Genomic DNA, 23,814 nt, shown 5'->3' with positions numbered 1-23,814 from the left:
AGCTTGATTTTTGTCTTGTTGATTGTCTAGGCTTCAAAAAGTGATGGAGAAAAAGTTAATGTGTGGTGCCTGTTGTAGTTCTATTACGAATAAAACAAAAAGTTGAGGTAATATTCTTCTAGTACTATCCAATTCATAAAGAAGATGCTTAATGAGCAAGGGAAGGTCTGGGATATGCCTTCATTGTTTTACTTTCATCTTACTTCATACTGTAACAGGAAAGCATCAACTGTCGTCTCTCGTCAGTTGTAACCATAGGTTGGCTACGGGTACAAGAGATCAGTGAAAACTGCCAACAGAAAACTGTCAGAATCAATTAGCCATATGGACTTTACAATTAAAAGTACTGTCTATTTTATCATTATTTGTAAATTGGGTACTACACATCTTTTATATCAGTAAAATTTATTACTGCTACACACGCGCACACACACACACACATTTTTCTGGAGAGCTGGTTCAACATTTGTTAACCGTTTACAAGCACACCACTGTATAAATCCGATCAGCTGGTTCCTTTGTTAAAAATCCCTCAGTAGCTCCATCGGCCACCTTTCATACATAACTTCAAATCCTCTCAAACACACCTTGTATTCCTGCCATTGCAATGGCAGCCAGTTCCATGAAGAATCCCACCAGCTTCACACAAGTGTAGCCTGGCAGGGCCTCTCCATCCCAAGCTCCTTTGATGCTGTTTCATGAGGTGCCCATGGGAACCCACCTGGCAGTCAGACATGCCCAGTCTGAAAAAGTGGGGCTGCCTTTAATCAATGGGAGACGAGAAAGATGAATAAAAGGTACTCCTTTTTTTTTTCTCTAGCTGAACTATGTTGAGACACATTTCGTAAGACTTCTCCTAAGAAGATCTCTTGGGAACAAGCAACCAATTGCTTATAGCAATAGCCAACTCAGTAAACTCCTCCTTGTATTGGCTTTGTCTCCTTCCCTGTGTGACTCTTTCTGTTCCTTCACTCCTGCTCCCCAGATGGCATTCCCAAGTAAACTACCTGGCACAAGACTCTCCCATTGGATAGAGTCCAAGATCCTTATCTTAGCAGTAATGGCTCTCTGAGCCCGGGCCTCTCCCTCCCTCTCCTGCTTCATTTCCTAGCGTGTCACACCGGCTCACAAAGAATACACATACTCTTTCTCATCTCTGATGCTTTGTTCATGCTGTTCCCACTGCTTAGAATTCTCCCCAAAGGATATGCAGAGAGGTATAAAAGTCTGTAATTTACTGCAATCACAACCTTACAAATGAAAAAGACTGAGGTCCAGAGTAGAATGTCTGGCACAACCGTTTCAAGGGCTAATTTAAGACAGAGCTGAAAACTCTCCTCGTTTTTACGGGCTTCTGCTTCTGGTTCTGAAAATGTCCATGAATATCTCTATTCTAGTCCTGAAAGTCTACTGAATTAAATGTTTCCTCTTTCAGCCTCCCAAGATACATGGATTTCCATTTCCCTTTAAACTACTACTTTTTACTGCCTGAACCATTTTGTCTCTTGCTAAAGACGCAGATAGAAATTGACTTTTACTCAATGATTCAATCCAATCCCTCAAACTTTTGCTGGCCACTTTATACAGCACTTATGAGGAGTGCAGTGGGGAAGACAAAAATGAATGAGACGTGTTCTTACTCAAAGGAGTTTGTAATCCAGTGGGAAAGACAGGGCTGTGCACAAACATACCAATACATGGTGTGATTATTATAATGGAAGAATGAGTCCAGAAGGTTTAAAATATTTGCTATACTCATTTAAAATATATATAGGGCTTCCCTGGTGGCACAGTGGTTGAGAGTCCACCTGCCGATGCAGGGGACACGGGTTCGTGCCCCGGTCCGGGAAGATCCCGCATGCCGCTGAGCGGCTGGGCCTGTGAGCCATGGCTGCTCAGCCTGCGCGTCCGGAGCCTGTGCTCCACAATGGTAGAGGCCACAACAGTGAGAGGCCCGCGTACCGCAAAAAATAATAATAATAAAAAAATAAAATAAAATAAAATATATATATGTGTGTAGAACACATATCCAAAAGATGTTTACATGTACAGTACATAAAATGGAGGAAGAAAACTATAAGCAAAATGAAGAAAAGCTCAAAAAGAAGTCTATTTACAGATGTAAATATTTTAGAGCTAATGATGAACCCAGACAAACCGATCAACAAATGTATGAGTACCTGTTATATATAAGCCGTTTATTTTTTGTACAAATATCTTCTGTAATATTTCAGCCAATCAACAATCCTCAAAACATCGATTACAGTCATACTAAAAGAGACCTTTAAGGGCATCTGATCCAGTCCCCTCCTAAAGAAACCAAGGTCCCACTAGGTTCATTTTCTTATCCAACCTACCTCCCCCGAGAGATCCAGCCACCCTCCTTCCTCCCCAACAACTCAGACTTGAATCCTCAATCTCTCTTGACCTTTCCATCTCCTTCATCCCCAGGAACCAATCAACTACCAAATCTGTGGCTTCTGCACAAATCCATCCCACAACAACACGTTTCCCACCTTCATGCTCTTCTTGCTTGGAATTCCTAAGTGGCCTAAACCCCAGTCATTCCTGAAATCACAATGCCGGAGCTGCCCTTTTTAAGCATGGCTCTGATCATGCTGTTCCCTTGCTGCCCAAATTCAAAAACCAAAAGCATGTTTAGTCTACATTTCCAACTCTCTCTTTCTCAATTCCATCTGTTTCCGGTTGTTCCTTGCCCCACACCAACCCTCCAGCCCACCTAAGCTGGATGCTACCCCTACTTGCACATACACTCTGCACTCTCCCTCCCATCAGGAGCTTGGTGTGGTGCCAGCCCCCAAAATGTCCTACCTGTTCAGGCTTTATCCACCTGTCAAGATCCTGCCTAACCTCTCCCTCTTCCATTAGGGCTTCTCAGATCTCCAGCTGGTCATTAATCTTTTGACCCACCTCTCCACACTCCATTTCCCACTGCACATTACTTGTACTTATTTCACAGTATTTAATCTTTGAATTGTGGTTACAGATGTGTCAGCTAAACCATCAGATCAGTGGTTCTCAAATCGTGGGCCCCAAACCAGCAGCATCAGCAGCATCTGGGAACTTGTTAGAAACGCAAACTCTCCGCTCAGTCAACCTACTGAATCAGAAACTCTAGGGTGAAGCCCAGTACTCTGTTTTGATGAGCCCTCCAGGGGATTCTGAGGCACAGTGGAGTCTGAGAACCACTGCACTAGACGGTAAATCCCCCGAGGGTAGTGGCGAGGATTAAGATTAATTCATCCCAGCTCCAGAGGCCTGGCCTGAAACAGATAAGAGTACCAGTGGAATTTCCCGAAATAAATTTCCCAGGGTCATACTAAGTTAGCGGCTGAGACCAAACCCGAACTCAGGTTATCCTAAACATCAGCCCAGAGTTCTTTGCAGCACGTCCACAGTTTGTGATAGGGAATTTAGACTGCTTAAATCCGTGCATAAAAAGCTACATGGAATAGGAAATGCACTTACATTACCTAATAATGACAGATTGTACAATAAACAAATCAGGTCATTTTCAATCTGTCATCTTCAAAATGATGAATTAGTTGATCTGGCCAAGAAGGTTTACTTAGAGACGCCCTGTCTGCATGAAGTGAGAAATCCTACAGGAACTGAAGAATAAGCAGTCACTGAATGCGTGTTCTTCAAACTTCTCGCGGGACTCACTATTAACAAGGAAATTATGCACACAGAATGATTTTTAGAGGCAAACTCAGAAGCTTGTCTTTCTAAAAACACCTTATACTATATTGTGGATATCTTCCTCTTGAATGTATATTTTTTAAGTAAGCAGCTTTTGACCAAAACATATGCAAATATCCTAATAATATGAAAAAACTGACATGTACCAATGTGAATGTTTTTAAGTTTCTCATTTATTTTGAGCCTCCTATTGACTAAAGTTGGCTAAATTTTGGAGAGTTCATTCCTTTTCTCTCAATCTTTGGAGTTTTTAGAGGCTTATTAGTCCTTAAGTGCTGTTCTTTCTTATGAGTTTTGTGATGGCTGTCACGTGAGAATAGTAAAACCCGTTCTCCATTTTTTCATGACTTATTTGTAAAATGAGAAATAACAGATAAATGTAAATATCACTGACTCTTAAAATGTGAAACCTAAAGAAACTTTACAGGGAAGGAAAAAGCACTCAGGCCACTGAATCCAGGTAATACCCACGCTTGCGTAGTAAGATTGTCCTACTGTTGTATAATCATGTGGATGAAAAATACTGCCTGCCATATCAGTAAACAAAGGATGTGGCAACCATCGAACCAGCAGGGACTGCAGCTGCCCCCAACCGTGCACCCTGCGGGGATTCAGGATGGAGAAAAGCAGGATACTGGCCCTAGAGAGTGAAGGTGTATATCAAAGGAATAATATCAATGAGCCCAGACTTTTGCATCTTCCCATACATAGAAAAGCACTAAATTCATTAACTTGAGCTGTCTGGTTTTCTTTAATTAACAGTAATCTTTTGATGTTCCGTTTGATGTTCCGACTATCCAGTTTTTGTTGCAAAAACTCCTATATATCCTGGCTCCTCCCTTACCTCTTCAGAGTAGTCCCTCAGAGCTAGCTGAGAGGCTGTCTTTGGGGCATAAGTCCTCAGTTTTGTCCGCCAAATAAAACAGAATGCTCAACTTTTAGGTTGTGTATTTCTTCCAGTCGACAATCAGCAATAGTAGGAAAATGAGTTGGATTGAGATCAAAGTGGACTGATTAAAATGCTGAGGGGTGTGATGCAGAACTAAACGATGAGGGTGTTTTCAATGAATCACGATCACTTAAACATCCTTTACTAATATAACTCTAAAGCCATTTTTTGCAGCATTAAGCAATGGATCTACACTTCGAAGAAAATCAATACTCTATTTTGGGCAACAATGTCCTCCAGGCCTACGCTCTGAGGAGAAGAGGCTCCAGGGTGGCTGGTGAGCCCAGAGATCAATTCAGGACCTACTTCCAGCTGAGGGAGTCACCATCCTCTCTGCCCCAGAGCTGTGCTCTCTCTCTTGCCCTGCATCAGCTCTGGGGGCTATGGTGAAGAGGACCCCAAAGGCAAAGAAGCCCAGGCCTTATCTGAAGCCATGCCCCTCCCTCCCTGCCCCAGACCCAGAGTGGTTGTGAGCCACAACAAAGAAGAGAAATTACACTAATCATTTCTAGTCAATTCCTGCTCAAGGAACATATGGTCATTTTAAGTTATGGATAAATTTCATAGCCTTCCTGAGCCAGTGGCCCTAGGAAATCAAGGCGTAAGAAAACTTTTACTGTATAGAAGTCATCAGATTAAAGGTCTATGACTCAGTGAATCAACAAATAAATTGAGAAAAAAATCCTGGATGGTATCAGGAGTAGGTGTCCGTCAACACAGGCACTGGTTTGATGGGAAAGGATGAAAGTGAAATGTGTGCTCTGGCTGTGTTAAAATAATTCTAATTACAGTCAATTAAGTGAGGTGCTTATCCTTTATGCTTAACTTGTGCTTAATTACCATGCAGTATAATAATGACTTCTCAACATGTTCTAAATTAATACTGTATCCTTTATTTGATTGTAACAGAAAATTCTTCACACCTATCTGGCCAGATCTCAAGGTCCAGCTTTAGGCATATTACCTAATCTTCTTGGGAACTGACCCATAGGCTAGAGTTTACTTTGCCATTGATGGAGTCAGTCATGCTGGTGATAGAGACAGAGTAAAGGGACAAAGTAGGTGACTAAACAGTTAATCCCATTAGGGGATTGTAAGTAGAGAAATAAGTATGGGAGACCCCTGTAAGGTAATGATCACTCAAGAAAGCAGGTTTGCTTAACCACAAAACCAAGCAGACTTACTTAGCAACAAAACCATGCAACAGAAGTATGAGACATGCCCCAAAACAATGGTGGAAAGAGACCCATATCCTGCCCAGTGAGGTCAGTAAGTTAATGATTCCTAGGACATGCTCCTCTGCACGCACTAAAAACAAAAATATAAGGAAAAGGTGACATTATACAAAAACCTGAAATGATTTACCATATTTTAGTATATGTTACCGCCTTTTGGCTCATTTCCATTGTGCCATGACGGTCCCAGTTTGACCATGTAGGGACAAGAAAACTCCCCTGCCCGAAGCGGAGAAGGAGCTGATGATAGAAGCCTGATGTCTACTCAAGAAAGAGGAAGAAGGTGGTCTTCTCCCCCTCCCCACTTTTCCTTTGATTATAAAACTGTAGCCCACTAAGATCTGGACCTCGGCATTCCCTTGCCCGCCCGCTCTCACAAGCGTCTTATTCTAATAAATCACTTCTTATCTATCACTTTGCCTCTCGCTGAATTCTTTCTGCCCTGAGACATAAAGAACTGGAGCTCCTCCTAGCCTCCCACCCTCTGAGATGCATTTCTGCAGTTTCACTGAGATGGGTCTCACACTCCTTATAGGAGTACTGAGTCCTCCGTGGGGCATCAGAACAGTAGGACTGCTTGGGGAATCCACCACACACTAAGCCACCAGCCAACACCTGACTCAGAAGCATCTTCCTGGCCCAAATGGTCTCCAAGTATAATTATCTACCCACAACTTCAATAAAAAAAAAAAAAAAGAGGCACTTCCCTGTGACTAAAACCACTCCCTAAAGTATTTCTGTGTGTATGAACTGGCACAGAAACAAGAACACTGAAAAGCACTGCACTTTAGAACAAAATTGACTAATGAAATACAAGAGAAAATCTAAAACACTAAGAGAAGTAAAGGGAATGAGATATTTTTAGGATCTTTCTCTCCTCTACTTTAAGTCAGTTCAATGAGCATGTTGGGGTCAGCTATACATTAGACTTTTAAGTGCTTTAAAAAGAGGTGATACTCCCTCTTGTGAGAGCACCAGAATTACAACTGCTAAACAATCATCGACAGGAAGACACTGGAACTCACCAAAAAAGATACCCCACACCAAAAGACAAAGGAGAAGCCACAATGAGACGGTAGAAGGTGTGCAATCACAATAAAATCAAATCCCATAACTGCTAGGTGGGTGACTCACAAGCTGGAGAACACTTATACCACAGAAGTCCACCCACTGGAGTGAAGGTTCTGAGTCCCACGTCAGGCTTCCCAAGCTGGGGGTCCGGCAATGGGAGGAGGAATTCCTAGAGAATCAGACTTTGAAGGCTAGCGGGATTTGATTGCAGGACTTTGACAGGACTGGGGAAACAGAGGCTCCACCCTTGGAGGGCACACACAAAGTAGTGTGCACATCGGGACCCAGGGGAAGGAGCAGTAACCCCACAGGAGACTGAACCAGACCTACCTGCTAGTGTTGGAGGGTCTCTTGCAGAGTTGAGGTGCCTCACCGTGAGGTGTCTCACCACGAGGACAAGGAAGCTGGCAGCAGAAGCTCTGGAAAGCACTCCTTGAGGTGAGCCCTCCCAGAGTCTATGATTAGCCCCACGAAACAGCTGGGGTAGGCTCCAGGGTTGGGTCGCCTCAGGCCAAACAACCAACAGGGAGGGAACCCATCCCCACCCATCAGCAGGCAAGCGGATTAAAGTTTTACTGAGCTCTGCCCACCAGAGCAACAACCAGCTCTACCCACCACCAGTGCCCCCCATCAGGAAGCTTGCACAAGCCTCTTAGATAGCCTCATCCACCAGAGGGCAGACAGCAGAAGCAAGAAGAACTACAGTTCTGCAGCCTGTGGAAGTAAAAACCACATTCACAGGAAGATAGACAAGATGAAAAGGCAGAGCGCTATGTACTAGATGAAGGAACAAGATAAAACCCCAGAAAAACAACTAAGTGAAGTGGAGATAGGAAACCTTCCAGAAAAAGAATTCAGAATAATGATAGTAAAGATGATCCAGGACCTCGGAAAAAGAATGGAGGCAAATATCGAGAAGATGCAGGAAATGTTTAACAAAGACCTAGAAGAATTATAGAACAAACAAACAGAGATGAACAATATAATAACTGAAATGAAAAATACACTAGAAGGCATCAGTAGCATAATAACTGAGGCAGAAGAACAGATAAGTGACCTGGAAGACAGAAAGGTGGAATTCACTGCCACGGAACAGAATAAAGAAAAAGGAATGAAAAGAAATGAAGACAGCCTAAGAGACTTCTGGGACAACATTAAATGCAACAACATTCCCATTATAGGGGTCCCAGAAGGAGAAGAGAGAGAGAAAGGATCCGAGAAAACATGTGAAGAGATTATGGTCGAAAACCACATATTTAAAGTGATGAAAGGGAAGAATCTACAGCCAAGATTACTCTACCTGGCAAGGATCTCATTCAGAACTGATGGAGAAATCAAAAGCTTTACAGACAAGCAAAAGCTAAGAGAATTCAGCACCACCAAACCAGCTCTACAACAAATGCTAAAGGAACTTCTCTAAGTAGGAAACACAAGGGAAGCAAAGGACCTACAAAAACAAACCCAAAACAATTAAGAAAATGGTAATACATTTTTTTTTAATATTTATTTGGCTGCACCAGGTCTTAGTTGTGGCAAGTGGGCTCCTTCAGTTGCGGCTCAAGAGCTCCTTAGTTGCGGCTCACCAGCTCCTTAGTTGCGGCATGCGAACTCTTAGTTGCAGCATGCATGTGGGATCTAGTTCCCTGACCAGGGATTGAACCCGGGCCCCCTGCATTAGGAGCGCAGAGTCCTAATCACTGCGCCACCAGGGAAGTCCCGGTAATACATATTGATAATTACATTAAACGTGAATGGATTAAATGCTCCAACCAAAAGACACAGGTTCACTGAATGGATACAAAAACAAGACCCATATATATGCCATCTGCAAGAGACCCACTTCAGACCTAGGGACACATACAGACTGAAAGTGAGGGGATGGAAAAAGATATTCCATGCAAATAGAAATCAAAAGAAAGCTGGAATACCAATTCTCATATCAGACAAAATAGACTTTAAAATAAAGACTATTACAAGAGACAAAGAAGGACACTACATAATGATCAAGGGATCAATCCAAGAAGAAGATATAACAATTGTAAATATTTATGCACCCGACACAGGAGCACCTCAATACATAAGGCAAATGTTAACAGCTATTAAAAGAGGAAATTGACAGTAACACAATAATAGTGGGGAACTTTAAGACCTCACTTACACCAATGGACAGATCATCCAAACAGAAAATTAATAAGGAAACACAAGCTTTAAATGACACAATAGACCGGATAGATTTAATTGATATTTATAGGACATTCCATCCAAAAACAGCAGATTACACTTTCTTCTCAAGTGCACACGGAACATTCTCCAGGATAGATCACACCTTGGGTCACAAATCAAGCCTCAGTAAATGTAAGAAAATTGAAATCATATCAAATGTCTTTTCTGACTACAATGCTATGAAATTAGAAATGAATTACAGGGGAAAAAAAACGTAAAAAACGCAAACACATGGAGGCTAAACAATACGTTACTAAATAACCAAGAGATCACTGACGAAATCAAAGAGGAAATCAAAAAATACCTAGACACAAATGACAATGAAAACACGACGATCCAAAACCTATGGAATGCAGCAAAAACAGTTCCAAGAGGGAAGTTTATAGTGATACACTCCTACCTCAAGAAACAACAAACATCTCAAATAAACAATCTAACATTACACCTAAAGGAACTAGAGAAAGAAGAACAAACAAAAACCCAAAGTTAGTAGCAGGAAAGAAATCATAAAGATCAGAGCAGAAATAAATGAAATAGAAACAAAGAAAACAATAGCAAAGATCAATAAAACTAAAAGTTGGTTCTTTGAGAAGATATACAAAATTGATAAACCATTAGTCATACTCATCAAGAAAATGAGGGAGGGGACTCAAATCAATAAAATTAGAAATGAAAAAGAAGAAGTTACAACAGACTCTGCAGAAATACAAAGCATCCTAAGAGACTACTACAAGCAACTCTATGCCAATAAAATGGACAACCTGGAAGAAATGGACAAATTCTTAGAAAGGTATGACCTTCCAAGACTGAGCCAGGAAGAAATAAAAATATGAACAGACCAATCACAAGTAATGAAATTTAAACTGTGACTAAAAATCTTCCAACAAACAAAAGTCCAGGACCAGATGGCTTCACAGGTGAATTCTATCAAACATTTAGAGAAGAGCTAACACCTATCCTTCTCAAACTCTTCCAAAAAATTGCAGAGGAAGAAACACCCCCAAACTCATTCTATGAGGCCACCACCACGCTGACACCAAAACCAGACAAAGATACTACAAAAAAAGAAAATTACCGACCAATATCACTGATGAAAAAATGAAAAAATGCAAAACAAAATACTAGCAAACAGAATCCAACAACACATTAAAAGGACCATATACCATGATCAAGTGGGATTTATCCCAGGGATGCAAGGATTCTTCAATATATGCAAATCAATCAATGTGATACACCATATTAACAAATTGAAGAAGAAAAACCATATGATCATCTCAATAGATGCGGAGAAAGCTTTCGACAAAATTCAACACCCATTTATGATAAAAAATCTCCAGAAAGTGGGCATAGAGGGAACCTACCTCAACATAATAAAGGCCATATACGACAAACCCACAGCCAACATCATTCTCAATGGTGAAAAACTGAAAGCATTTCCTCTGAGATCAGGAACAAGACAAGGATGTCCACTCTCAGCACTATTATTCAGCATAGTTTTGGAAGTCCTAACCATGGCAATCAGAGAAGAAAAAGAAATAAAAGGAATCCAAATTGGAAAAGAGGAAGTAAAAGTGTCACTGTTTGCAGATGACATGATACTATACATAGAGAATCGTAAAGATGCCACCAGAAAACTACTAGAGCTAATCAATGAATTTGGTAAAGTTGCAGGATACAAAATTAATGCACAGAAATCTCTTGCATTCCTATACACTAATGATGAAAAATCTGAAAGAGAAATTAAGGAAACACTCCCATTTACCATTGCAACAAAAAGAATAAAATACCCAGGAATAAACCTACCTAGGGAGACAAAAGACCTGCATGCAGAAAACTATAAGACACTGATGAAAGAAATTAAAGATGATACCAACAGACGGAGTGATATAACATGTTCTTGGATTGGAAGAATCAATATTGTGAAAATGACTATACTACCCAAAGCAATCTACAGATTCAATGCAATCCCTATCAAATTACTAATGGCATTTTTTATGGAACTAGAACAAAAAATCTTTAAATTTGTATGGAGACACAAAAGACCCCGAATAACCAAAGCAGTCTTGAGGAAAAAACGGAACTAGAGGAATCGGACTCCCTGACTTCAGACTATACTACAAAGCTACAGTAATCAAGACAATATGGTACTGGCACAAAAAAAGAAATATAGATCAATGGAACAGGATAGAATGCCCAGAGATAAACCCACGCACCAATGGTCAACTAATCCATGACAAAGGAGGCAAGGATACACAATGGAGAAAAGAATCTCTTCAATAAGTGGTGCTGGGAAAACTGGACAGCTACATGTAAAAGAATGAAGTGAGAACACTCCCTAACACCATACACAAAAATAAACTCAAAATGGATTCGAGACCTAAATGTAAGACCGGACACTATAAAACTCTTAGAGGAAAACATAGGAAGAACACTCTCTGGCATAAATCACAGCAAGATCTTTTTTGATCCACCTCCTAGAGTAATGGAAATAAAAACAAAAATAAACAAATGGGACCTAATGAAACTGAAAAGTTTTTGCAAAGCAAAAGAAACTACAAACAAGGTGAAAAGATAACCCTCAGAATGGGAGAAAATATTTGCAAACGAATCGACGGACAAAAGATTAATCTCCAAAATATATAAACAGCTCATGCAGCTCAATATTAAAAAGACAAACAGGGCTTCCCTGGTGGCACAGTGGTTGAGAGTCTGCCTGCCGATGCAGGGGACGCAGGTTCGTGCCCGGGTCCAGGAAGATCCCACATGCCACAGAGCAGCTAGGCCTGTGAGCCATGGCCACTGGGCCTGCGCGTCTGGAGCCTGTGCTCCGCAACAGGAGAGGCCACAACAGTGAGAGGCCCACGTACTGCAAAAAAAAAAAAAAAAAAAAAAGACACATGCACCCCAAAGTTCATTGCAGCACTATTTACAATAGCCAGGACGTGGAAGCAACCTAAATGCCCATCGACAGACGAATGGATAAAGGAGATGTGGTACATACATACAATGGAATATTACTCAGCCATAAAAAGGAACAAAATTGGGTCATTTGTAGAGATGTGGATGAATCTAGAGACTGTCGTACAGAGTGAAGTAAGTCAAAAAGAGAAAAACAAATATCATATATTAACACATATATGTGGAATGTAGAAAAATGGTAAAGAGGAACCGGTTTGCAGGGCAGAAATTGAGACACAGATGTAGAGAACAAACGTATGGACACCAAGGTGGGGAAAGTGGCAGGCGGGTGGTGGTGGTGGGATGAATTGGGAGATTGGGATTGACATGTATACACTAATATGTATAGAATGGATAACTAATAAGAACGTGCTGTATAAAAAAATAAATAAAATTCAAAAATTCCAAAAAATAAAAGGTGAGATACAAGTTTACATACAGTTTATTAAATTATATGCTTTACTAGAGAAAAAAACTGCACATAGGAGATTGGTTGTAGAAAACAGAAGGCGTAGAAGACTGATGGGGGGATTCCTGTAACAAATCTACCATTTTTCCAGCAGTGAGAAGAATAGTACCTTGAGTAGCATTTTCAAAGTTTCTATTTAAGAAAAATCTGAAGACAAAAAGGACAAAAATTATTCCTAAATCCCTGTACGTTATTATACTTCCTAAGGAGTTTTAGGAAGACAGATGAGTGTAAATCGCCATATAGGTGATCTCAGCAATAATTCAAAGAACTGAGTGCAAACTCAGTACACAATGGGTGGAAGAAATGCCTTTGACCTCTACCACTCCCCAAAAAACATAAATATTTATATCTTAATTTCACTCCTGCAAAAAATAATGGAAACAAAATGATTAAATCCTAAGTGGTAATTTGCTTTTTATTGCCCCAAATAAATAAATGCATAAATAGGATATCTAAAGGAAAAATAGAGGGAAAGATAAATATATGTATATTTATTTTTATATAAATAATTATTACATATCATAACATTATATAGAAAACTATATATATAACTACATATATATGAACAATATTTTTTTAACATTTTAAAACAGCAGAATGTTTTTGTTTGAATACAATCTTTAAAAAGCCAAATATAAGTAAATAACATGGTACTGGGTTATAACTCACAGTTTAAGATAAATATCCACGAGTCCATACTGATATATATAAATAATTGAATAAATAAACAAGTGGGGATGAAAAGACAAATCTGCCATGCGGAAGAATTCCAAATCATTTATGCAGCTGCTTGTCCCTACCGAAGAAGTGGAGTATAACTCGCCATCTCAATAGCGTGGGCTGTGCGGAGTAACCTCCCTCCAAAGAGTACAGTATTGGGAGGGGGGAAAGAGTAACTTCCCAGTGGAGGAACCTTCCAAACACTCCCTCAGGCAGGTGATCAAAGTTAACATCACTAGTGGTAAGTCATGTTGTTGGTGTGTACTCTTGACCTGATGAGACCACCTCTGTGGTCTTCCTCTCAAAACTCATAACCCCAGTCTATTCATGAGAAAAACATCATGAAAATTCGAATTGATGGACATTCTACATGATACCTATGGGGTACCTAACCAGTACCCCTTTAAACAGTCAAGGTCATCAAAAACATGGAAAATCTGAGCAAGTGTCATAGCCCAGAGGAGCCTAAGGAGACATGATAACTAAATGTAACATGGTATCCTGGATGGGATCCTGGAACAGAAAAAGGACATTAGAGAAAACTGAGGAAATCTGAATAAAGTATGGACTTTAATAATAATGCATTAGTATTGGTTCTTTATAACAAAGGTGCCATCCCAGTGTAAGTTGTTAGTAAGATAGGAAACCATAGTTTACCCTGTGTACCATCTTTGCAACTTTTCTATAAACCTTAAACAAAAAGTTTATTTTTAAAAAGGTAAATATACAAAATCATGTTTTTTTAATGAGATACTTTTATTAAAAGTAGAGTTCAGAGAAGCTCCAGAGCCCTGCTCTCTATGTCTCTGACCCTAGGGACTTCCCTGGTGGTCCAGTGGTTAAGACTCCACACTCCCAATGCAGCCGGTCCAGGTTCAATCCCTAGTCAGGGAACTAGAGCCCACATGCATACCGCAACTAAAAGATCCCTCACGCTGCAACTGGAGATCTCGAGTGCCACAACTAAGACCCGGTGCAGCCAAATAAATAAATAAATAAATATTTTTTCAAAAATCTTAAAAATATATATATCTCTGACCCCACCCGCTGCTCCAATCCTAGCTTGCCCCTCTGAAACCCAGAGCAGTTTGAAATCACTATCATGAAAAACTGGGACAAGTTACCATTACAAAACACCGGCCCATTTCAGGCAGCCTAGCAGCACTGAGCTGCATGACTTCAGCTGACTGTATTAGACCACAAGCTCTATGTGGGAACCACATCTTAGCCACACAAGCGCATGCTGAGCGCTCTGTTGACAAAACACTCTGCTGACAAACTCACCAGCACCAGCATGAGCAGCACCATTGCAAACACAAGGTGATGGCTTTCACCACCAGCCCTACTGGCCTTTCTTGGCCACAGATCTGCAAAAATTACTTCCCCATTCGTCAAGTCTGTTCCCTGTGAGATCAGAAAGGACAAACCTCTCTAACATGCCCTTCTGGTCTCCTGGAGTCTTACAGAGTGATGCACACTCCCCCTCACCCCCATAACCCCACCCAAACACCACCTCCGGTAGAACTCAAAAAAGGAGGGAAACAGGAGATTCCGAAAATCAATCAGGTTTATTTTATACTACTTTCATGTTTAACTGATCCATTTTATCACAGATTAATCACCCACAGGACAAATGGGTACAGCTGAATCAAGCCCTTACACTCTCTCTGCAAATGAAAGTTAACATTCACACAGAGAGCTACAGATTTTGTTTCCCATCAGTTGAGAGTGGCCATTGTTCCAAATGGCAGTAATATCTCAGCAGTGAATCTCTGTCATGAAAGTAACATCTGTGGAGTCAGGAAAGAACTATTGAGAAAACAGATGAATCATTTGGGAACCCAGGGTTCACACTAACATCACATACTTATGTAGCAGTCTGGAGAGGCATTCATTTTACAAGTAATTAGTGAGCACCCGCTACATGCCAGGCAAATCCCAGCTCTCATGGAGCTTATGTTCTTATGTAGGAAACTCAATGTTTAAGAAAACAAGACATGAAGAAAAATTCATAGTGATAAGCGCTGGGGTGAAAATCCCCCACGGTAAAATGCTAGGATGATGAGGCTGTGGGCGAGGTAATAGGGACAGATCGGGGAGGCAGATTTTATGGTCGGGAAAGACTTGCCAGACAGGTAATATTTGAGCTTTTTGTCACTGACCCAAATGTCAAAGAGATGCAAGCCATGCAAAGACTTGGGAGAAGGGTGTTCCTAGCAGAGGGAATGGCACAATGCAAAGGCCCTAAAATGGAACCAGGTTGGTGTGTTCCAGAAACAAAAACCTCCTGACAATCCCCAGAGATGGGCAACTGTAGTTCAGAAAGGTGAAATCTGAGGCCAACGTGGAAATAAACCCAGCACAGCCAACTGCCCTGCTAGTCTCCAAGCACCATGCAGAGCTGTGTCCTTAGCTGGGAAGCTAGGCCCCAAAAGAACTGAGTGCGGGGAATCAGGCCCTCATCTGAGAAACACGTGCATGGGGCAAAGAGGCAGCCTCTGAAAGCTGTTTCACAGGAAGAGAATTTGAGGCCAAACATAAAAATCAAGACTCCTGTGCAATGTGGCCAGGGCCCAGCAGCCCAAATGACTTGATACTATACAGAGCACATGAGGCCCCAGGGCTGGGCAGCAAGGGCCCACAAGGGCCAAGCAGGTGCACGGGATGATTGTCAAAATCCAAAGGGAACTTACTATATACTGCACTGAATCTCCCCCACCCCAAGAATCCCAATTTAGTAGGTATGTGACAGACCTGGGAATCTGAATTTAAATAAGTTCCCAGGTGATTCTGTTTAGCCAGATCTTAGAATGACTGTGATTGGGAGTGAGGAGAGGGCAAGCTTGTCCTGGAGGGGAAAGTTGAGTCTGAAGAATCCTATCTCTACAAACGAACAGAATCAAGGACTGAAGTGAATGCAGTAAAAGCATTTGGTATAACTCAGTGTCCATTCATAATTTTAAAAATTATTTAAAAAGAAAAAGGGAAGTAAAATTTTATAGCCTAATAAAGATTATCTAAAAAATGTATAGCTTATACCATTTATGAAGAATTTGAGAGTATTCTCCTAGGAATAGGAATGAAACAAGATTGTCAGCTACTACCACTTATATTCAATGCCATTATAGATGTCATATTTAATGCAATTAAACAAGAAAAAGAAAAAAATCTTATACAAGTTGGGAAGAAAAAAAATAAAGTGAATGCAGTTGAAATAAAAAAAATATATATATGAAACCAAAACTGTTCCAGCTAATAGGAAAATACAGTTAAGAACATTGTATAACTAGGTGTATTCCTTTCCCTCCAACGACATCTCCAAATTCAGGAGACTTTACCTTTGTTTTCAATATAATGCACTCAGTGTAAGTTTAAAATCTAAACTTAGGCTCTATGATGTTTCATAATGTCATGTTTAACACTGGCTCATGAAATTCCTGAAAATTTAAAACCAGCTCTCAGCATGAGCCAGTTCCAGCGTACCACTGGCAAAAGCTTTTAAAAAAAACAGTCCACTGCCTTTCCTTTCCTTTCCCTCTTCAGGTCTTAGTCTTCTCTTCCCTACAATCAATGTACAGCCTTCACACCTGCTCCTAGGAGCCCCACGGTTCCAGCTGCTGAGGGGCAGCTGGTGCCGGGAGGTGGGCAGGGAGGGGGATGGGAGGAAGCAGCTGGCTCACTGGCCCCATCTAGGACTCATCAAGAATGCCTGTGCTTGGGGTGTTTTACATACTGGGATTTCACACAAGAGCTCATTCAGAAAAGCAGTTCTTGGGGGCAGGGCGGGGAACAGTAACGACAATGTTTTTCTTCAAGTGTGAAGAGTGCTGGTCTAGGTTACTGACACACAGTCTACACGTCCATCCATGATGGTGCAGATATGTGTTACCCACACCCTAATAAAGCTCGTGGTGCCGACGATGCCCTCCTCCAATCTAATGTAAAGCTAAAGAACGTGATGGGAGGGATATTTTTCCAACACAGCACGAGTTAGTTCACTCTCACCTTGAGAGTGCACTCTATTCTTAATTCTAAATACATTTTAAAAATACACCTCTAGGGCTTCCCTGGTGGCGCAGTGGTTGAGAGTCCGCCTGCCGATGCAGGGGACACGGGTTCGTGCCCCGGTGTGGGAAGATCCCACATGCCGCGGAGCGGCTGGGCCCGTGAGCCATGGCCGCTGAGCCTGCGTGTCCGGAGCCTGTGCTCCGCAACAGGAGAGGCCACAACGGTGAGAGGCCCGCGTACTGCAAAAAAAAAAAATACACCTCTATACATACGCTCCTTGGTAAAGAGCAATGAATCCTGCTTCTCCTACTAAATGCCATCCTATGCTTATAAATTAAGAAAAATCAAATTTTCTACCTAATGTCAAAACACATACCCAAAAAGTATGACTGTCAACGGCATACAGTCCATTCTCCCTAGCTGTAACCAGCTCTGCTGCCAGGAGTCTTCCTACTGCTTCTCATCACTGGGGTCTCATGGAATGCCATTCTCACTTAAGAATTCCTCCTGGGCAAAATTAATTTCTCCCTCGTCCACATTCCCATAAGGCCCCACCTCCATGTCTCCTCCAGCAGTGATTCCAGTTTGCTTGGTTATTTATGGATGTCACTCCTGCTGGATTTGGGATGGAGCAGGGAGGGCGATGTGAAAGAGGGGAATCTAATATTTATTGTGTCATTTCTATGTTCCAGGCTCTACGCTAAATGCTTTACAGTCATCGTTTCCTGTAGTCCTCACAATAATCCTATGAGATAGGTGCTATTTTTATCCCAATTCTACGGATAGGTATAGGGGATTTTTTTTTTTTTTTTTTTTTGCGGTACGCGGGCCTCTCACTGTTGTGGCCTCTCCTGTTGCGGAGCACAGGCTCCGGACGCGCAGGCTCAGCGGCCATGGCTCACGGGCCCAGCCGCTCCGCGGCAGGCGGGATCTTCCTGGACCGGGGAATGAACCCGTGTCCCCTGCATCGGCAGGTGGACTCTCAACCACTGCGCCACCAGAGAAGCCCGGTATAGGGGATTTTTAAGTTACTTGGCTCAGGCTACATGGTGCTAAGAGTCCTCAGGACCTGAATCCTAGCTCTCTGGCTCCTAGGACAAGGCCTGTGGTCATTATTCCTCCTAGTGAGGAACCTGTGCGGCTCAACTGTGTCTTACTGTTATTTACCTTACTTGCTTTACAAGACCCGCTTTGCTTTGTCACTGTCTCATCACCCTGCATTTCCAGCCAAGACACTGGCAGATTGGGGTTGGGACTGCGGTGAGGTGAGGGTTAGGGTTAAAAATCTTTGCTCCGTGTTCCTAGCTTTGAAATATTTAGCATCTACAATATCCTATCACGTGATTTTTTTTTTTTCCTTAGGATAATAGGATTCTGGAACCTGCATCTCAGTCCACTGCTACCTCCCCAATATCCTTACTTCAAAGGACTCTTTCATCAGAATTTAGGTAGAAAACACTGCAGGAAAAGGACAATAAAATGAGTACAGCTGCTAACTCAAAATGCCACAGACTCTCCACTCCACATTTATAAATTTATTTCGAAAAATAGTTAAATGGCACAGCAGAACAAATAAATAAGTAAAACTTTCACTATAAAAACCTTCTTTTTGGGAAATATTTACATATTTTGAATAATGAATCACACCATCTTGCTTTATCCTTTAAATGCACCCTTTGATTCTGCTCACACTTATTGAACACTACAATGGACAGTGGCAAAAACACAGTCTTGACCTCTCACAAGGAAGATGGGTGATAAAATAATTGCAAACCCAGTGATTCTAATATCATGTTATATGTAAAATTCATTCATATAAAACTAGTGTAAACAAAAACAAACTAGGTTGGTATGAAGATCCTAAGCAGGGACTAAAAGTTCCCTGGTATCTCCCTGTCCACATGCTTTGTTGATTAGCAATAGTTTTAAGCAACAGTAAGATCACTTCAAGATAAAGACCTGAATGTAAGACCTGAAACTATAAAACTCCTAGAAAAAAAACATAGGCAGTATGCTCTTTTTTTTTTTTTGCAGTACGCGGGCCTCTCACTGTTGTGGCCTCTCCCCTTGCGGAGCACAGGCTCCGGACGCGCAGGCTCAGTGGCCATGGCTCACGGGACCAGCCGCTCTGCGGCATGTGGAATCTTCCTGGACCGGGGCCCAAACCCATGTCCCCTGCATCGGGAGGTGGACTCTCAACCACTGTGCCACCAGGGAAGCCCAGACTGTATGCTCTTTGACAATGGTCTTAGCAATATCTTTCAGGGTATGTCTCCTCAGGCAAGGGAAACAAAAGCAAAAATAAACAAGTGAGACTACATCAAACCAAAAAGCTTCTGAACAGCAAAGGAAGCCATCAACAAAACGAAAAGACAACCTACTAAATGGGAGAAGATATTTGCAAATCATATATTCAATAAGGGGTTAATAATTCAAAATATATAAAGAACACATATAATTCAACAACAAAAAAACAAATGACCCAGTTTAAAAATGAGCAGAGGAGATGAATAAACATTTTTCCAAGAAGACATACAGATGGCCAACAGGCACATGAAAAGATGTTCAACATCACTAATTATTAGGGAAATCCAAATCAAAACCACAATGAGATATCACCTCATGCCTGTTAGAATGGCTATTATCAAAAAGGCAAGCAATAACAAGTGTTGGTGAAGATGTGGAGAAAAGGGAACCCTCAGTGTACTTTTGGTGGGACTGTAAATTGGTGCAGCCACTTTGGAAAACAGTGTGGAAGTTCCTCAAAAAATTAGGACTAGAACTAACTACCATATGATCCAGCTATCCCATTTATGAGTATTTATCCAAAGAATACAAAACACTAATTTAAAAAGGTATATGCACCCTATGTTCATTGCAGCATTATTTATAATAGCCAAGATATGAAAACAACCAAAGTGCCCATCAATAAATGAATGGTTAAAAAAGATGTGGTATATACAATGGAATATAACTCAGCCATAAAAAAGATGAAATCTCGCCATTTGCACAATATGAATGGACCTTGAGGGTATTACGCTAAGTGAAATAAGTCAGAGAAAAACAAATACTATATGATTTCACTCATTTGTGGAATATTAAAAAAAAACAAACAAAAGAGCAAAAAAAAGAACAAACCTACCAAAGCAAACCAAACACGTAGATACAGAGAACAGAGCGGTGGTTGCCAGAGGGGAAGGGCCAGACTTTGGTGGGGGAGGGTGAAATGGGTAAAAGGGGTCAACTCTATGGAGACAGATGGAAACAAAATTCTGGTGGCTGTAGTGTATACAGAAGTAGAAATATACTGTTGTACACATGAAACTTACATAACGTTATAAATCTATGTAACCTCAATAAAAAATAATAAATAATCACTTCAAGATAAACCAAAGAAAAGAGAATTCTCAACTACATTTGACATTTCAAAGGGCACTGTTAAGAGGAACCACACGGAAGCCTGGGCTTGTGTAAAGAGCTGACGAAGGTTTCAGCACCCTGTCTTCCCCCGTGCTGGCTCCTCTCTCCCTCTCCACCACCTTCCCTTTTCCATGTTTATTCCTCATTCCCCTTCATCCAAATGTACTTTACTCTCTGCAAAAGACGACTTTGAAAAAATCACTGTGGAATATTGAACTTTGATTTTCCTGTCCTTAATATAAGGTTTGGCAGTTTACGCCCTTACAAGTCTCTCCCTCTCTCAACAAAAGAGCCACAACCAAAGTTATTTTTATTTCCATGTTGCTCTTGGCTCATTTTCTTTTGTGCGTCAGAGACTTTCAAAAGGTTCCGACTCTAGATCCAAAAAGCTCAAAAAATGACTGAGTACAGGATAAAATATTCCTCTCATCCAGAGGGGAGCCTGAGGTCTAGGTAGGCATTACCAGCAGCTGGGGAAAGAATCCGGGGTTCTGAAGCCCTGAGCAGCAAGACTTTCCAGGACCCACAGTCGCCCACAAGCTTCTGCTCCATCTGCCCGGAACATAACCCAGGACTTTATTTAGCAGATTGGCTCTGGAATGGTCATAATGATTATTAAAATGTTGAAGAGTTTCCCCACGACTGGCAAATACTGCCCCCCACCAAAATACACACCTTGGCCTCCCCAGGTCCTCTCAGGATCCCTGTCCCAAACTCCTTACAATCAAGAGTCAAGGAGACCAGTAGAAAGTCTCCAGGACCCTCCCCCAGTGCTCACATAGCTGGACATAACCACACTCCACTTTAATTTCCTCTACTGAAAAATAAGGGCATTGAACTGATTCTCTGAGTTGTACTTTGATTGCAATTATGTCAAATTATTTATCCCTGAGGACAAGGACAAGATAGGAATATAACAGTATGAAGAAAGTTCATCTGTTAGGAGGGTGGAATCTCGGGTTATATTTTTCTGATGAGACAGCAGTGCCAAAACCCTGGGTTCAGGATGCCTGGGATGGAACCCCAGGTCTGCCATGGGCTAGTTGTATAATCTCGCTGTGCCTCAAATTCTCTCATCTATAAAATGGGGATGGTAGGACTATTACCTACTTCACAAGGTTGTTTTGAGAATAAAATGTACTCATGTTTGTAAAACGCTTAGAATAGTACCTAGCGCACAGTAAGTACCTTTAAGTGTTGATTAAATAAGCAAATCATGTTATTCTGTCCCAGAATGTTTGTTCAATAAATTCAAAAATTAAGCAACTTTCACAACACAAAGGAAAAAAATAACTGACAGTATGAAACACTTACATATCCATATACTGTTGTTTAATAACCCAGCACTAAAACATCTGAGATCCAGATTTTACACTGCACTGTGCACTTAGGGAAACTAACACATTGGAAGGCATTTCCACTTGCAGCATGAGATATGATTTGTACCACTCCTTTTCTAATCAGAAGTGTCACAGGCTTATGAGAAATTTAGGTTACAAGTTTCTCATTTTAACCCTGCAAAAACATTTACCCATACCCTGGTGGGAGAATACATTTTATTTTGTGGTGCTAAGACTTAAGGGATTATAAACATAAAACCAGGCCTCGCACAGCTACAGCTTCTCTCGCGGACACAATGACTCAAACTAAGAGTTTAAAGGGCCATATCTTATGTGCTGGGTCCTCTGGCATCAATCTTTAAAAACACCTAGAGTGGAAAAGAAACTGCTACACCTAGCAGCTAGCTTGATCAAAACTCCTTTTAGAGGACTTCCCTGGTGGCGCAGTGGTTAAGAATCTGCCTGCCAATGCAGGGGACGCAGGTTTGATCCCTGGTCTGGGAAGATCCCACATGCCGCAGAGCAACTAAGCCCATGCACCACATCTACTGAGCCTGTGCTCTAGAGCCCACGAGTCACAACTACTGAGTCCGCAAGCCACAACTACTGAGCCTGCATGCCACAACTACTGAAGCAAGCACGCTTAGAGCCCGAGCTCCAAAACAAGAGAAGCCACAGCAATGAGAAGCCCTAGCACCTCAACGAAGAGTAGCCCCCACTCACCACAACTAGAGAAAGCCCAAGCGCAGCAACGAAGACCCAATGCAGCCAAGATTAAATAAATAAATTTATATAAAAAAAAGAACATTAAAAAAAAAGCAAACTCCTTTTAGTTACTAAAAGGCTGCCACAACCTGAGCTCAAGCATAATTTAGAAACATGCTACTGCACTGCTAAGGAGACAAAAGTATTTCATTTTTCTGTTAGAGATTAAGGAGAGGAAACTATCAACAATAACTCCAGGGAATTCCCTGGTGGTCCAGTGGTTAAGACTCAGAGCTCTCACTGCCCAGGGTGCGGGTTCAACCCCTGGTCTGGAAACTAAGATCCCACAAGCTGCCCGGTGTGGCCCAAAAAAACCAAAAACAAAACAAAACCAAAAAACTCCCTTACCTGTTTCTCCCACTTAATAGCTAAACCTCACAGTACCTTTACACACAAATTTAAATAGCTCACGAGTTTATCCTCATAGAGTAATGTATTAGACCTTTCCTGATGGAGGTAAGATTTACTAAACACAGTCTGGCTACAGCTTTTCAATTTTCTTCTTTAAAAGTGAATTTCTCTAAAGCTATGAGAAGGAACTCAAACTTTGCTTAGTGAGAAAGCTAAAGCTTGAATTACAATCATTATCATTAAAATGTTATTAAAACCCTAAAACAAATGAAAAGGGTTTTGTGGAGGGATAGTGGCAATGGTAACACAATAATCTGAAAGTACTTAATGACACTGAACATTATACCAAAAAATAGTTAAAATGAGGACTTCCCTGGTGGCGCAGTGGTTAGGAATCTGCCTGCCAATGCAGTGGACACGGGTTTGAGCCCTGGTCTGGGAAGATCCCACATGTCGTGGAGCAGCTGGGCCCCTGCGTCACAACTGCTGAGACTGCGCTCTGGTGCCCGCGAGCCACAACTGCTGAGCCCGTGTGTCTAGAGCCCGTGCTCTGCAACAGAAGAAGCCACCGCAGAGAAG

General features: G+C 41.4%; 1 protein-coding gene across 16 annotated transcripts in view; it reads right to left on the bottom strand.

Annotated features, from left to right (window-relative positions):
• The window catches only part of PLD1 (phospholipase D1), a 204,044-nt gene that overhangs the window by 177,740 nt on the left and 2,490 nt on the right, over nt 1–23,814 (bottom strand). For 2 of the 16 annotated variants that reach the window (XM_089910868.1, XM_089910865.1), the window contains exon 1: nt 7,309–8,262. The exons of the other annotated variants lie outside the window; for them this stretch is intronic. The gene's annotated coding sequence lies outside the window, so the exon portion shown is untranslated. Of the gene's footprint in view, nt 1–7,308; nt 8,263–23,814 lie in introns of those variants that run through there. 16 annotated transcript variants of the gene reach the window in all.

The sequence above is a fragment of the Delphinapterus leucas genome, chromosome 4 (genome assembly GCF_059928025.1).
Source record: "Delphinapterus leucas isolate spDelLeu-1000000601 "Yukka" chromosome 4, BTC_Dleu_Yukka2, whole genome shotgun sequence".
NCBI classification, from domain to species: domain Eukaryota; kingdom Metazoa; phylum Chordata; class Mammalia; order Artiodactyla; family Monodontidae; genus Delphinapterus; species Delphinapterus leucas.
This window is presented reverse-complemented; position numbering and strand designations above follow the sequence as displayed.